Consider the following 12,847-nt stretch of genomic DNA (forward strand, 5'->3'; position numbering starts at 1 on the left):
GGATGACAGGTTGCTTCTTCTTAGTGCCCAAGGAAATCAACTTCTGCATAGACTAGCAACAAGAATCCACAGCTAGGATCATGTAGTTGTCTCTCCCAAGCACCTCATTTTGTTTTTAACATTCCCAGTGCAGGGAAATCTAACTTGTTCCTCCCTGAAATGTCTCAGTAATTAATTCATTTGGTAAAAGACCTCACTGGGAAGGTGAATGAGACTGCCTTTGGTATAGTCACTGAATTCTGGAAGTACTTAAAACCCATGATTGAGTCATCCCTTCATTTTTGTTTAGACATGGAAATAGATTTAATGTTTTCATTTTCAATCTGAATCGTTCTTACTGGTCTTCTCTGGACCACCTCTTTTTCAGATTCTATTAGGGAATCTGGATATCAGGTTCCAGGAGCAGTTGGACTTGTGCCAGACAAAAATAAAGACATCATTCTATATTCTTCAGTTTATAAAACCAAGGATTATATTATCCTGCTGGCCACAGCACCGCACCACCTGCTCATCTGCTTCTGATTATCTGTGATGACTCTCAAGGTTTTTGAGCATTAACTTCTTATAGCACAAATTCTCCCATCCTGTAATCATGGCCTCTATTCTCTGGTGCATGTTTTTACATCTGGCTGTATAGAAATGCATATTACTTGCTAACAAGTTGTCTCAGATACTCTACGTTCTGACTTGTTTTTTGTTGCTCTTTATTGTTTACATCACTCACAGACTTGGTAAGTGATGGTTTTATGCTCTCCTTAAAGCCATTACTAGAGATATAATATAGCATAGAACCAACCACTATGTGACACAGAAACACATTCTTTGATGACGCCTTCTTATTTCCCCAATTTGTAACTGCCAGTTAGCCAGAATTTAAACGGTTTAATATGTGCTGTAATGAGTCCGTATCATCCTGGCTTCTTAATTAAAGTGTTTCAAGCTAACAAAACAAGTATTTCACAGACCTACTTACCTTGATTAACGAAATGTGTAATGCCATTAAAAAATCAAATTATTTTGGCAAGATTTGTTTTCCACATTAATTTGCATTTATTTTGTTTCCATCCTTTAATTCTTTTCTAATCAAGTAATGTAGCCCATGTCCCATTATGTTACCCAGAATTCTTGTCAGTCTGGCAAGCCATAATTACCCTGGTCACCTTATTTACCCTCTTGAAATATTGGTGCCATATTTCATTCAGTCCTCTGGAACAGTGTTCCAAGATTTATTGAAAATCAGCATTAATCGTCTAAAGATACTCTGTGCCAGTGCTTTTGAAACTTTCAGATGTGAGTTACCTAGACCTGCTGATGCCCAGCTATTAGCTTATGTTTAACATCCCCCTCAGAGCCTGTTGTAATGGAATGTATCTCATCATCATCATACTATATTTGCTTATCACCTGGCTCTTCCCCAAATGCAGAACAGAAATACCTATTGAGCTCTTTCACCTTCCTGTGTTATTGCTCACATTTCTACTGTTTCCATCCAGTAACAGACTCAAACCATTGCTAAGCTTCCTTTTTTCCCCAAGTTTCTGCAAGTTTTGCCAGGTAGTTTAAACATTCTCCTTAATTCTCTGTAACTGTTGCTCACAGATTATTCTTGCATCATTTTAATCCTGTATCAATTGCCCATAACTTCCAGCTCTCAATGTATGTACATAGCTACAAATCCCCATCTTTGCATTTACCCTGCAACTCTCAATGGCTTCCCTCAACTATGGTACCCCAAGGCTTCCCCCCACCCTTCTAACCATGGTCTCCTCATCCTCTTTTCAGTTCCTCACCTTTGTGTGAGCTGGACTCTCCACATCCCCTCTTCCTTTATATGCCTCTTCCTTGGTACGTCCTCACAAACAGCTGGGCAAAGACAGTGAAAGACTTAGGGAGAGAGGTGGTTAACTCAATGCCAAATGTCCATGCTACCATCTGGGGTATTATTACGCATATTTTTCTTGTCACAGCTTGGTAGATGCTCACTGACATGAGGCTGATGCACTATAAAGAGCTGAAGATTTTTTTCTGATAGTTGTACTGAATGTGCCAAGTAAATGGTCCATGCCTTATAGCCTTGCTGGGACTTGGGACTGAAATTATTGTTTGCACACAGTGTTTTTCATTATTTATACTCAAATTCTTCCTGTTTGGATGCTAGCAGAGGGAGCACACTGTGGAGATGAGAAGGACGCTTTCATTCCAGGTGTCTGGCAGCACAGCTGTATAAAACAACAAAATTCTGGTAGCAGTATGACTCCAAGACATACGTAGCTGGGAAACCACACGAGTGCACTTGGCTGGAGGGTATGAAGTGTCAGATTGCTCACCCTGTATTTCCTTTCTGTCTGTCAGACAGGTTGTGTGTTCAGCTGTCTGAACTGCTGTGTGAGGATTGTTTTGAGGGCAGTGACTGTGCGCTGCGTTGGATCAGAACTCATCAGTGCTTTACAAGCATGACACCACTAATTGCCAGAGAACGGCACATTGGGGTTAACCAGGAATGTTTTATGGGAGAAAACAAATTCCACTTCCATTAATGTGCTGCTACCAGATATGATTAGCATTTTTATCTCCTCAGCTCTTTGCCTATGGATTGATGATTCATTTGATGGGGAGTATCTTGTGTTTTCTGCTTGAAAAGTGCATCGTTCTACCAGAATCAATGAATAAACACTAAGAGCATCCTTTCGATTTCCAGCGGGATGGGCACGCCGCCCGATTCGCTCACGGGGGCTCATGACAGCGTACGAAGCAGGCGGAGAAGCCTAACCCGCCGTGAGCGGCCGGGGCGCTTTGGAGAGGCCGCCCCGCGGCGCGAGGCGTTGGCCGTTGGCGGGCGGGGCTTGGCGGCACGCGGCTGAGGCGCGAGGCGGTGAGCGAGGCCCGGGAGCCGGGCCCTCAGCCTCCGCCCGGCAGAGGGCGGCGGTTCAAGCCGGAGCCGGCCGCGGGAGCCCGGTGCTGTTCGCCCCCTCCCCACCGTGGGGCACAACGCGCACACACGGGCGAGGCGTTGGAGAGACGGTTTTCCTGACGGGCGCGGTGCTGGGGGCGGAGAGAGGCGCCGGTATGGTTCCCGTGTACCCGTCGCTTTGCCATCGCACTTCCGAGTCCGGTTACTGTGAGGAACGAGTGCGGTTTTTTCCCCTCTGGAACTGCCTATGCGCGGATGGCCCCGTGTCTGCGCTCCGCGTGCCCCCGGGCGTGCCGGGACCGCTGTGTCTGCACAGCGTAGGGCTGCGATTCGGAGGCGTGAAGCGCGAAGCGCCCGATGCAACGCGCGCGGCTCCCAGACGCTGCCATTTGCGGGCGGCTCCGAGCGGCCGCGTCGCTGCCCGTTGGGTGCACGTATGGGCGTGCGATCCGGAGGTGGCGGGGCGAGGGTGCGTCAGGCTCCGCACTGCCTCCCCGGCGGTGCCGCAGTGCCGTGCGCTGCCGCCGGGCCCGGCCAGGGGGCGCTGCCTGCCGGGAGCTGCGGCGGCCTTGGCCGCGGAGCCAGCGAGCGGAGCCCGGCTTGCGGGCGGTGAGGGCGGGCGCCGGCCTCTCCAGCGCTCGCGGGGGCTGCGGGGCCCGCCCGGGAGCGAGCGGCGGCGGCTGGAGGAGCGCGGCCGCGGGGGATCCCCCTCGCCATGCAGACCCGGCGGCGCCTGCCGCCCGCCGAGGTGAGTGAGCCCAGCCCTCCGTCCCCAGGCCCGCGAGGCCGGGGTACCCTGCTCCCCGGGCCCCCGCCGTCCGGAGCGAGGCCCCGCGAGCGGCTTAGGGAAGGCTCCGACGCCTGAACCGAGCCGGGGGCACGGGCGGGAACGCGGAGGCTCCTGGTGCCCCCTCACCCCGCCGCCCTTGTCCCCCGCGTGCAGCCCCGGGGACGGGCGCCTCGCCGAGGGGAAGGCAGCGATCCCCTCTCAGCCCTGCGAGCCCTAAACCGCCGTCCTCCGCCGTCCCTGGGTGCTGCCCGCCGGCCTACCGCTCCCCTACCACGGCCCCTGGAGGAGGACCGCTCGGCGGGCTCCGCGGGGCTCGCAGCCTCCCCGGGACCCCCCCGTGTGCTGATGCGAGGCTCTCCCCACCGGCCCGGGCCTGGCCGAGCGCCCTGCAGCCAGCAGGGAGGGGAGGATCCCTGTTTGCATCTTGTGCCCTTTTTATGGCCGGATCCGCGCTCTGTCCCCGGGCGCCGAATGTGACTTGCTCATCGCGATGTGTAACAAGTCCCTCCTGCAATGGTGGTGGTGGGGGGGGATGGGGCCAGCGGGCGGGATGCGTTTTGTAACATCTCTAATTAAGCGAAACTGTGGTCATGTCTCGCTCCAGGAATAACTGGCACTTGGGGCATGTCAGACTTTGTGCAGAGGTGGGTTAGTGACTTGCTCATAAATGTTAGGGTTAAAGAGGTGCATGTGATGGAGGGCAGCTGGAGAACTGCTTTTATCTTCTAACCGTAGTGAGAACCAAGTAGCAGATGGGAGTTGATAGATTTCTGTTTTGGCATTATTTTGTTTATTTATAGAGATATTACTGATTGTTTTGTGACAAAGCGTGTGTTGGTTTTTTTTCTTCCTTTTTTATCTGTCAGAGGGTTTAATTCTTACACATGCTTTCATTCAATTCAAATATTAGAAGTTGACTGAACAGGGAGTCTCGGAATCTGGTGACCTTCACGTTAAGTGTGGTTGGATTGGATTAGAATTCCAGAATGACACTGCCCTCAGTATTTTGGTCCAGGCTGAATCCAAAACAGGAAGGGACCCTATAAGCAAATAAAATAAAAATACAATATTCTGCTTGAATAAAAACCTTTATTTTCTTTGGACAGCATTTTATTGACCATATGAAGTTTTAAAGCTTAATTAGCTTTTATTAGCAAATCATTTTTGATTGCATGGAATGAATCCTGATTTTACATGTACCTTCACTGATTAGAATAACAAAATCCATTGTTGCTGTATGAAGCAAGTGGTGCGCTTTCTTCTTTAAGTTATGGTAAGTAATAAAAAGCTACAAGAACCATCTCCTTGACCCAAGAGAGACAAAACTAAAAATCTCTCCAGAGGTTTGGGGAATCTGAAATGGAAGCTGAAAAAGGATGTAAAATCTCAGGCATGCCTCCCTCTAATTGAGGCTCTGATATAAACCTAACAAGTTACTGTCTTCAGACATATTGTGATAGGTTCTGTAATTGTCCATTGCCTTCTTTGGTTTGTGAAGAGGGAAGAAAAAACACCACAAAGCTGCAATTCTGAGTCCTGATATTAGGTGTTAATTCTGTGTTAGCTTTGAGTCGGTTATTAGGCAAGAGATTAAATCTTCCAAATGCACGTTTCGGGATCTGAGGCCTGGGGCTAAGGCTGAGATGAAATACGATTTATTTCAGTTAGGGAAGTCTGACTATGGCTGTCTCAGGGAACAAAGGTAGAGACTGAACAAAGAGGCAGTATTAAAACTTGTGGTCAAGGAATGATAAGCTTTTTATGTATGTTGTTGTCAGTCCACTAGCTCTGCAAACCATAGCGGAAAGCAGCTTGCTGGTTGTGTGTTTTTATAGGCTCCTTATAAAAAAATCACCCGTGATTATTTTGCAAAAGGATTGAAGTTTTGTTGTAGAATAGAAGTTGGCTAAAAATAAGTGGGTTTTGGAATAAATTGTATTAATATTTTGTTGATCAGAATGGTCTTTCTGATGCACTAAGATAAGAATCTTTTAAATAATTTTGAGCTTCTTAACAAAAAAAAAAAAAAAAAGGGATAATTTCACGGTTAGTGTGTGTGCTGATGAATCAGGAAGCGTATCCAGGACATCGTTGGAAGATACCAATGTATTAACAGAGTACCTTGAAACTTTTATGCAAAAGCTGTGTTTTTTTTATGTGATACAGATTAGATTGTTGAAAGAAATCAAAGGAATCTTGCTTTAGAGCTCTGTTCGTGATTCCTTAGGAGACTTGAACTTCGAAATGAACAGAAATGTGAGCTGACTTGCTCGGTTTTCCCTCCTGTTGTTTGTACTATGCATTGAGAAATGTTTCAGTGCAATGACACTGTAAGTTCACAAAGCTTTTTTTATTGGTAATAAATATATAAGCAAGTGAAAATGAATGAAACTGGAACTTTAGGAGACAGAGAAACAGCTGTCACTTCTGTGTTGGCTTTAAGTACTGGTTACATCTTGGACCATTGGGAAAATTACATCAATTAATGTAAATGGATGGGAAGTTTGAAAAGACATACAGAGAATCCTTCATTTACACAGTAGTTTCTCCTGAAGTAGAATTCAGAATATCTACCCATACCAATGAGTTTGAGCAACTAGAGCAAAACATGCTATACTGTTATCAAAAGAATAAGTGTGAAAAATCACGCTATAAGAGATAAGTGTGTAACATCGATACTCGTTTTTTCAGAAATAACAGCCTTCCTACTAGTGTGTCAGCATGAAGTAGACTGAAGATGAAAGGTAGAGGGAATCTGTCAGTGGTCACTTAGACTATTATAAAGGGCTTTACTAGAGTCATTATTTAAATAGTTGTTAAAGGCACATAGTACGTGGCCAGGAGCTTACAGGTGACCACGCTGCATAGATTGTTCCTTCACAGTTCTTTCTCTAGATCTTCTCAAGTGGGAGTTAAATTAAATTGGCAAGTCCAGACAACCAAATTTTACACACGATTCTGTTAGAGCAGAATGAAAAAGGCAAACAGAAAAGTGATAAACTATGTGAAAAACAAGTGTGGAGTCACTGTCTGTAGGTTTGCTATGTTATAGCAAGTGTGGAGCTACAGTGGTCTCTGAACAGCTTCCCTGATCCTTTCAGTGTAAGTATGAACTAGGGCAGTAGTTTTGTGTTGGTTTAATTCAGTTATGAAGATCAGTGAGAAGAATTTAAAAACAAAAAATCTTTAACATGGGTTTGCTTCTCTGTAAAATTGGGAAATGTCACTGTGTGACAGCCTGACTGTATGTTAATGTTTTAATGTTACAGTGTCCAAGTGCAATTTTTTTGAATATTCTATCCAATGTGCATTGGGCAAATGTACACGGACTTCAGGCTGGACTTCCAATTGCATTGATTTTAATTTTTCTCTATGTTCTTGAGTAGCAATTACCAATCTTTGTATTGAATCATTTTCAGATAGTACTAATGGCTGAGCTCTCTGTATGCCACATCTATGTTGCAAATAGAATGTATAAATATCTTTGTCTTGTTTGCTGTAAACATTGCTTGTATTCTTAATACTTCAATGGCAACTGAAGTGATGAATCTGCCTTATGAGTCAGTGGGGTCACTTTAATATCAGTTGTTTAAGGGAATGCGTTGTAGATGCAGAAGCATTCTGGTATGCAGCGTCATCTTTGTTTTTCTATCAAGAACTGTACTGCATGCTACCAGTTCATATTTTTGCTTCTGTTTTCTATACTTTTCTCCCCCTCCTTTTAATATCAACAAGAAGCTTTTTTTAAAATTATTTTTAAGGGATTAATTGCATAGTGAAGTATAGTAGGACTTTACAATTGAAAATAGCATTGCCTTTACAATTGAAAATAGCATAGGTAATAATTTTTCTTAAAATTGTTTTGTTGGGTTTCTGTTACAGGTTCAGTTCCAGTGTAGTAACAGGGGTGGAAAGTTTTCTAATGGAGGCTTGAGGCATCAACTGATATTCTACATAGTGACACTAAGCCTTGTTTTAGGGTATGGATTTTTATATAAAATAATGCAGTATTATAATTTCCTGTTGTTTGCCTGACATGAGCTGAACTGCTGTTAGCAATAGTTAGAAAAAAATGGGCTAGAGCTTAATGTAGACAAAGCTGCAGCTGTTTTTTTTTCTGCTATTATCTGCATATGAAAATAATTCACTGTAGATTTCACTTTGGTAACTATTTTAGGACTGTTTCCCAGCAATTCATGATTAGTGACAGAGGAATTGGGTATGAGTGAAGATACTGGAAATGTTTTGAGCCTTTGCATGTGTTGTGCAAATCTCTCGCCCTGTTAAGAGTTAGAAAATACAGTCCACCAAATTACGACTATATTTACTGGTAGTGTTTCATTATGAGCCTTGCTTACTGACCTCTCATGCTTCAGTTTTGCCAGAGTCCATCTGTGGGGCTGCCTAAAAAGGCAGAATGTTCAGTATTGGTCTCATGTGGTGCCTTCTTTGTTGTTAGTGAAGTGGTAGCTGGAAGGAACCTGTCCTTCCGTCTTCCCAGCAATCAGATCAGAGGTCATTTCCTACCAGGTGATGATTGGCAATTAAGCCATACTTATGTCAGAGATTCACGTGTGCTCTTCCAATTACAGAAGTGCCATAGTTGCCCTAGTAATACATAATCTGCCTTACTTCAAGATTCTTTTAATGTTTTACATTACTGTAATGTGGAAGTTTTAGTTTATGATGTACTGAAACTCTTTTTATAAATAACTCAATCTTTATACATGAGTTCATTGTAAACATTTATATTTCACTCTACGTTTACGGTTTTGTTTGAGGAAATAATAGGGTGAAATACATTACAAAATTCATAGAAGATTACCAGTGAAGAAACACATGCTGATACATTTCTCTAAAAAGTAGTACAATGAACTTAAAAGGAGTTGGTGATGTTCAGTGTAAGAAGCACATCAAAGAGCCTTCTAAATCCCATAATAGCTTCTGCATTTGTGAATGACACTGACTATTAGAGGAGCTTTTCTGTTTCCAAGTTCAGTTTTGTAGTGTCAAAACTCTGCTTTGAACTCAGTGCACATGTTGACTTGCCTGTTTGCGCTCTACGTGTGATCTAGGTGGTTGATTTAGGATTGCTGAGATAAGGCTGAGCCATTTGTAAACGTGAGTGTATAGTAAATATGTAGCTATGATAAAATGAAAAATAATTGGCAAATCAGATGAAAATGCTTAGAATACATGAATTGATATGTTGGCCATTCAGATTATTAGAAGTCTGGGAGATGTTACAGGACAAAAATTGCAGATAGAAACAAAACAGTCACAGATCTGGAGTTTAGTTATTATCTAATGTACTTGTACTTAATTTTTTTTTCTTTTCAGCTTGGTCAGTGAAACCGTTTTCTCCATTTATTTTTTTTCTTCTTCAGCAGCTTTGCTTCTGGGTTTTGTTCTCCCATCGCTTCTCCCACATTATGGGTCTGTGGTTCTAGTGATATGTATTCCTCTGTCTGTGTTGTGCTCAGACCTTGTGCTGATCCTGGTGTGCCTCACAAGCAACCACCTCTGAGAGGTGACTCCGGTGATGTGCTTGGGGGTGACTTGGGTAATCCCCGTCCCAGTCATCTGTGAAGATAAATGACAGAAGGAAATTTACAATCTGACTTCAAGTGCTTCAGTTCTGACCTTTGCATTTCAGTTTAAACAAAAACCAGTTTGTTTCCACGTGGATTGGGAAGTGCAGTGACTGAAGAGGGTAGCACAATTGCTTTTTCTGCTCATGTGGTGGAGCAAGAAGGGCAAGTGGGCTTCAGTACTCTATTGCAAAAGTGGCACAGATATCTGGTGCTGGTAATTTCTTGAATAAGCATGGTATGAAACAGAAGAACTTGTGTCTTAGAGCTCCACGTGTGCTAGCTCCACCAGCTGTTGATTAGGGGCCATGCTTACCTGTCTTCTTAGGACATCACACATTCAGGGAGCATGCTGCCTGCTGTCCTGCAAGAGTGAGGACAGGGAACCGGGCTTGGCTAAGCTGATCCACAGAAGAGCTTAATGGTTTTCTTGGTTGAGTCAGTGCAGTGTGTTGGTCCAGTCTTGCAGACTGATAAAGGAACGGGCATCGTTGTAGTTGAAACAGTGGGAATCTAAATCCAGATTGATTTCTGATGATCTCATTTTTTTTCTGCCTGTAGGTATTCAGAATTTGTGAGGGATTTTGTAAGCAGGGAAATTCATAAATGATCTGGTAATGAAGAGAACTATGTTTGATTTTAAATTAGATGTGTTGAATGAGTTTTGTAGTGTAAACTGAATATGATGTTGTATGTACCCAAGTTCTTTGAGGTTCTTGGTAAGCATGTTGTTCTACCATTACTGGATTGAAATCCTGTAGATTTAAATAGTTTTTACTTCTTACTGTCTTCTCCCTTCCTTCCCTCTCTGCAGTAACACCAGCATTCTCACGTGACACCCTAATTCTGTTTTTTTTCCAGCGCTGTTTGGGCATTGATTGCCCAGCAGGTTGCTCCCAAAAATACACAGAGCAACTGAATCCTGCTCCCCCTTTTTCATAGGAGAAGTGTAATTTGGATTTGTTTTTACTGTGCAGATACTAATTTTCATAAACATCGTTTTTTGTTTTTTTTTTTAAAGACTAGTACAGAAATAGTAAGTGAACAATGTGATTTCATAATCTTCAATTCCATAGGAAATAAAAAAAAAATACAACACTTGATAAGCAATAGTACTGAACTTAGTATGTAAGTTCTCTTCAAATGTGTATTACTGAAATTGGGAATGCTGAGTTTTCTTAACAGGATGGAGAAGACACAGAAATTACATGTTTAAAGTGTACCATTTTAACTATGCCTAGTGAACCAGTCATGTCAATGTAATTTTTTATTCCTTATCTGCTCTGTAATGCAGATAAATGAACTTCTAATATGAACTGAGATTGCATAACAGGCAAGTTTCCTCCTCGCCTATTAGGGTTTTTAAAATTTATCTGACAGTCTTTTTGAAACGACATGCATTTCTGTATTACAGTGGAAATGCATGCTGTTGCCTGCATCTCAGACCTGAAGAAGGTGCAGCTATCTCATCTGTGCCCTTTCTGTGCTCTGTACTTAGGTATATAGGCAGTTACTGTTTGCTGTCCCGTTCTTCAACAGAGCACATCAGTAGTTATTACATTACAGAGTTGCTTTGTGAGTGGAAAATTGATTAGTTCATAATGAGTATTTTTTCTGTTTTTTATTTGGTGAACATGAAAGTATGCATAAAACACACTTAATAGACTATTAACAAATTCCTTTAAATAGCCTATATGTTGGGATAGCCACTTAACTGAAACAGCAAATTGCATTGATTCACACTGTGGCTTTGTATAAATGATGAAAGCTGAATAAAATCCCAGAATACTTCATGTATTGTTCTTTCTTGATACATTTATTAATGTAACTTTAAAAGGTCATTACTGTGAGTGTCAGCCTATCTACATACTTTTGTGCTTTCAAGAAATTACATTAGCGTGCTGGCATAATGTCCTTTATATTTTATTTGCTCTACTTTTAGTTAACGTCTCCTGTAAAACACATCTAGATCTATAATAGATTTGCACAGTTCTGTAGAAAGAACGTGGGTTTTAGTATGATGGAAGTTAGAACTTCCTTATTGAGATTGGTGGGTAATATACATGTGTATATTTAGTGTCTTTGTTCCCTCTTTCTTTTCCTGTAATGTCCTTTGTGGTTGTATATTGTCCTTTTTTATTTTTTTGCCATTATGTGTCATTTCTGTACAGATGGCTTGTGGGTGCAATTGTATTTTCTTCCTTGAGGAAATATACAAAAAGTTGTAGTCAACAGAACTTGTCTGAACTAGGGATTTTCAACACATGGATGTTTGAGGGAAGCAGGGGTCTGTGCAGATCTTGTGAGCTGGACACTCAGTGTGTGTATGTGTCAAAAATGGTTCCGTCAGTTAGCATTTAGTCCCTTCAGCACTGTTAAAAGGATGTTAATGGCTCTCAGTGTTAATGAGAATCATGCTCAGACACAGCAGTGCAGCAGTGTTGCCATGGTTGTATCGAGTCGTATTGAGTGAGTTACTGGTTACAGATGCCTTGAGACCTAACCCACAGTGAGCATCAGTGGTGTAGTTAGATCGTGATCACAAACATGTGGGGATGAACTTTCCTGCATTTCATAAAACAAAAATAGTTCATAACGTGTCAGTATTTGTCTATGTCTGTGTGGGTATCTCAGCTTAATCTTGGTGTGGTATAAATAGGTCAATACGATAGGAGAAATAAAATTGCTAGTAGAAATTAAAAGTTACTTCCTTTGAGATGATTTCAGATTGAAGGGAGTGTGAGAGAAACATTCATGATCTTTGAATTTATTTTCAGAGACTCATGAGAATCTAGCTCTCCAAAGGATTTGAGAAATAACAACTGTTTGCTGTCTGTTAAAATGATATTTCCTATTAAAAGCATATGTGGGAAAGACCTTAGAAAACTGTCATTACATAGCTATCAAAAGAATAAACATGTGACCAGAGCAGCATTGGAAAGAGGATGTGTCCAACTGAGTTGATACAGGTAGCTTTAGTAAACGATTAACCGATGTTGTGTAAGAAGTGACTGAAGACTTCCAGACTTCTTTTCTATACAGGTTGGCCTTTCTCTAAAGAGCAGCAGAGTACATAAATTGTGTCTCTTCTAGCAGCTTCTCTCCCCGGTGGGTACAACTCAGAATTGATGGGCTGGTAAATGGTAGCAGAGTGGTTTCCCTCTTTGCCTGTTGTCCTTTTAATCTGTCCCATTCTGATCATGTGGCAGTTCTGGCTTTTATTATCATGTATGGATCTTGCTGTCAGCACTTGCAAGTATCAGTCCCCCATGGTTTTATAAAAAGGGCAGTTCCTTGGTATTTAATTAGTGATTCTGGGGGACCTTAGTCAGTTCTTCCTCTATTGCTCAAATCTGGGAAATATCTGAAACAACAATCCATGCAAAGGAGACCTTATCACTCTCTCCAACTACCTGAAAGGAGGTTCTAATGAGGAGGGGGCTTAGCTTCTTCTCCCAGGTAACAATGATGGGACGAGAGGTGATGGCCAAAGTTACACCAGGGAGGTTCAGGTTGGATATCAGGGGAACATTCTTCTCAGAAGGGGTGGTCACA

General features: G+C 42.5%; 1 protein-coding gene across 4 annotated transcripts in view; it reads left to right on the plus strand.

The window, feature by feature from the left end:
* ZFYVE9 (zinc finger FYVE-type containing 9) overlaps window positions 2,901-12,847 on the plus strand; it is a 58,046-nt gene continuing 48,099 nt past the window's right edge. For 2 of the 4 annotated variants that reach the window (XM_021404265.1, XM_021404266.1), the window contains exon 1: window positions 12,267-12,400. The gene's annotated coding sequence lies outside the window, so the exon portion shown is untranslated. Of the gene's footprint in view, window positions 3,065-3,526; window positions 3,660-12,266; window positions 12,401-12,847 lie in introns of those variants that run through there. The other 2 variants (XM_021404268.1, XM_021404264.1) reach the window with 2 other exon arrangements.

The sequence above is a fragment of the Numida meleagris genome, chromosome 7 (genome assembly GCF_002078875.1).
Source record: "Numida meleagris isolate 19003 breed g44 Domestic line chromosome 7, NumMel1.0, whole genome shotgun sequence".
NCBI classification, from domain to species: domain Eukaryota; kingdom Metazoa; phylum Chordata; class Aves; order Galliformes; family Numididae; genus Numida; species Numida meleagris.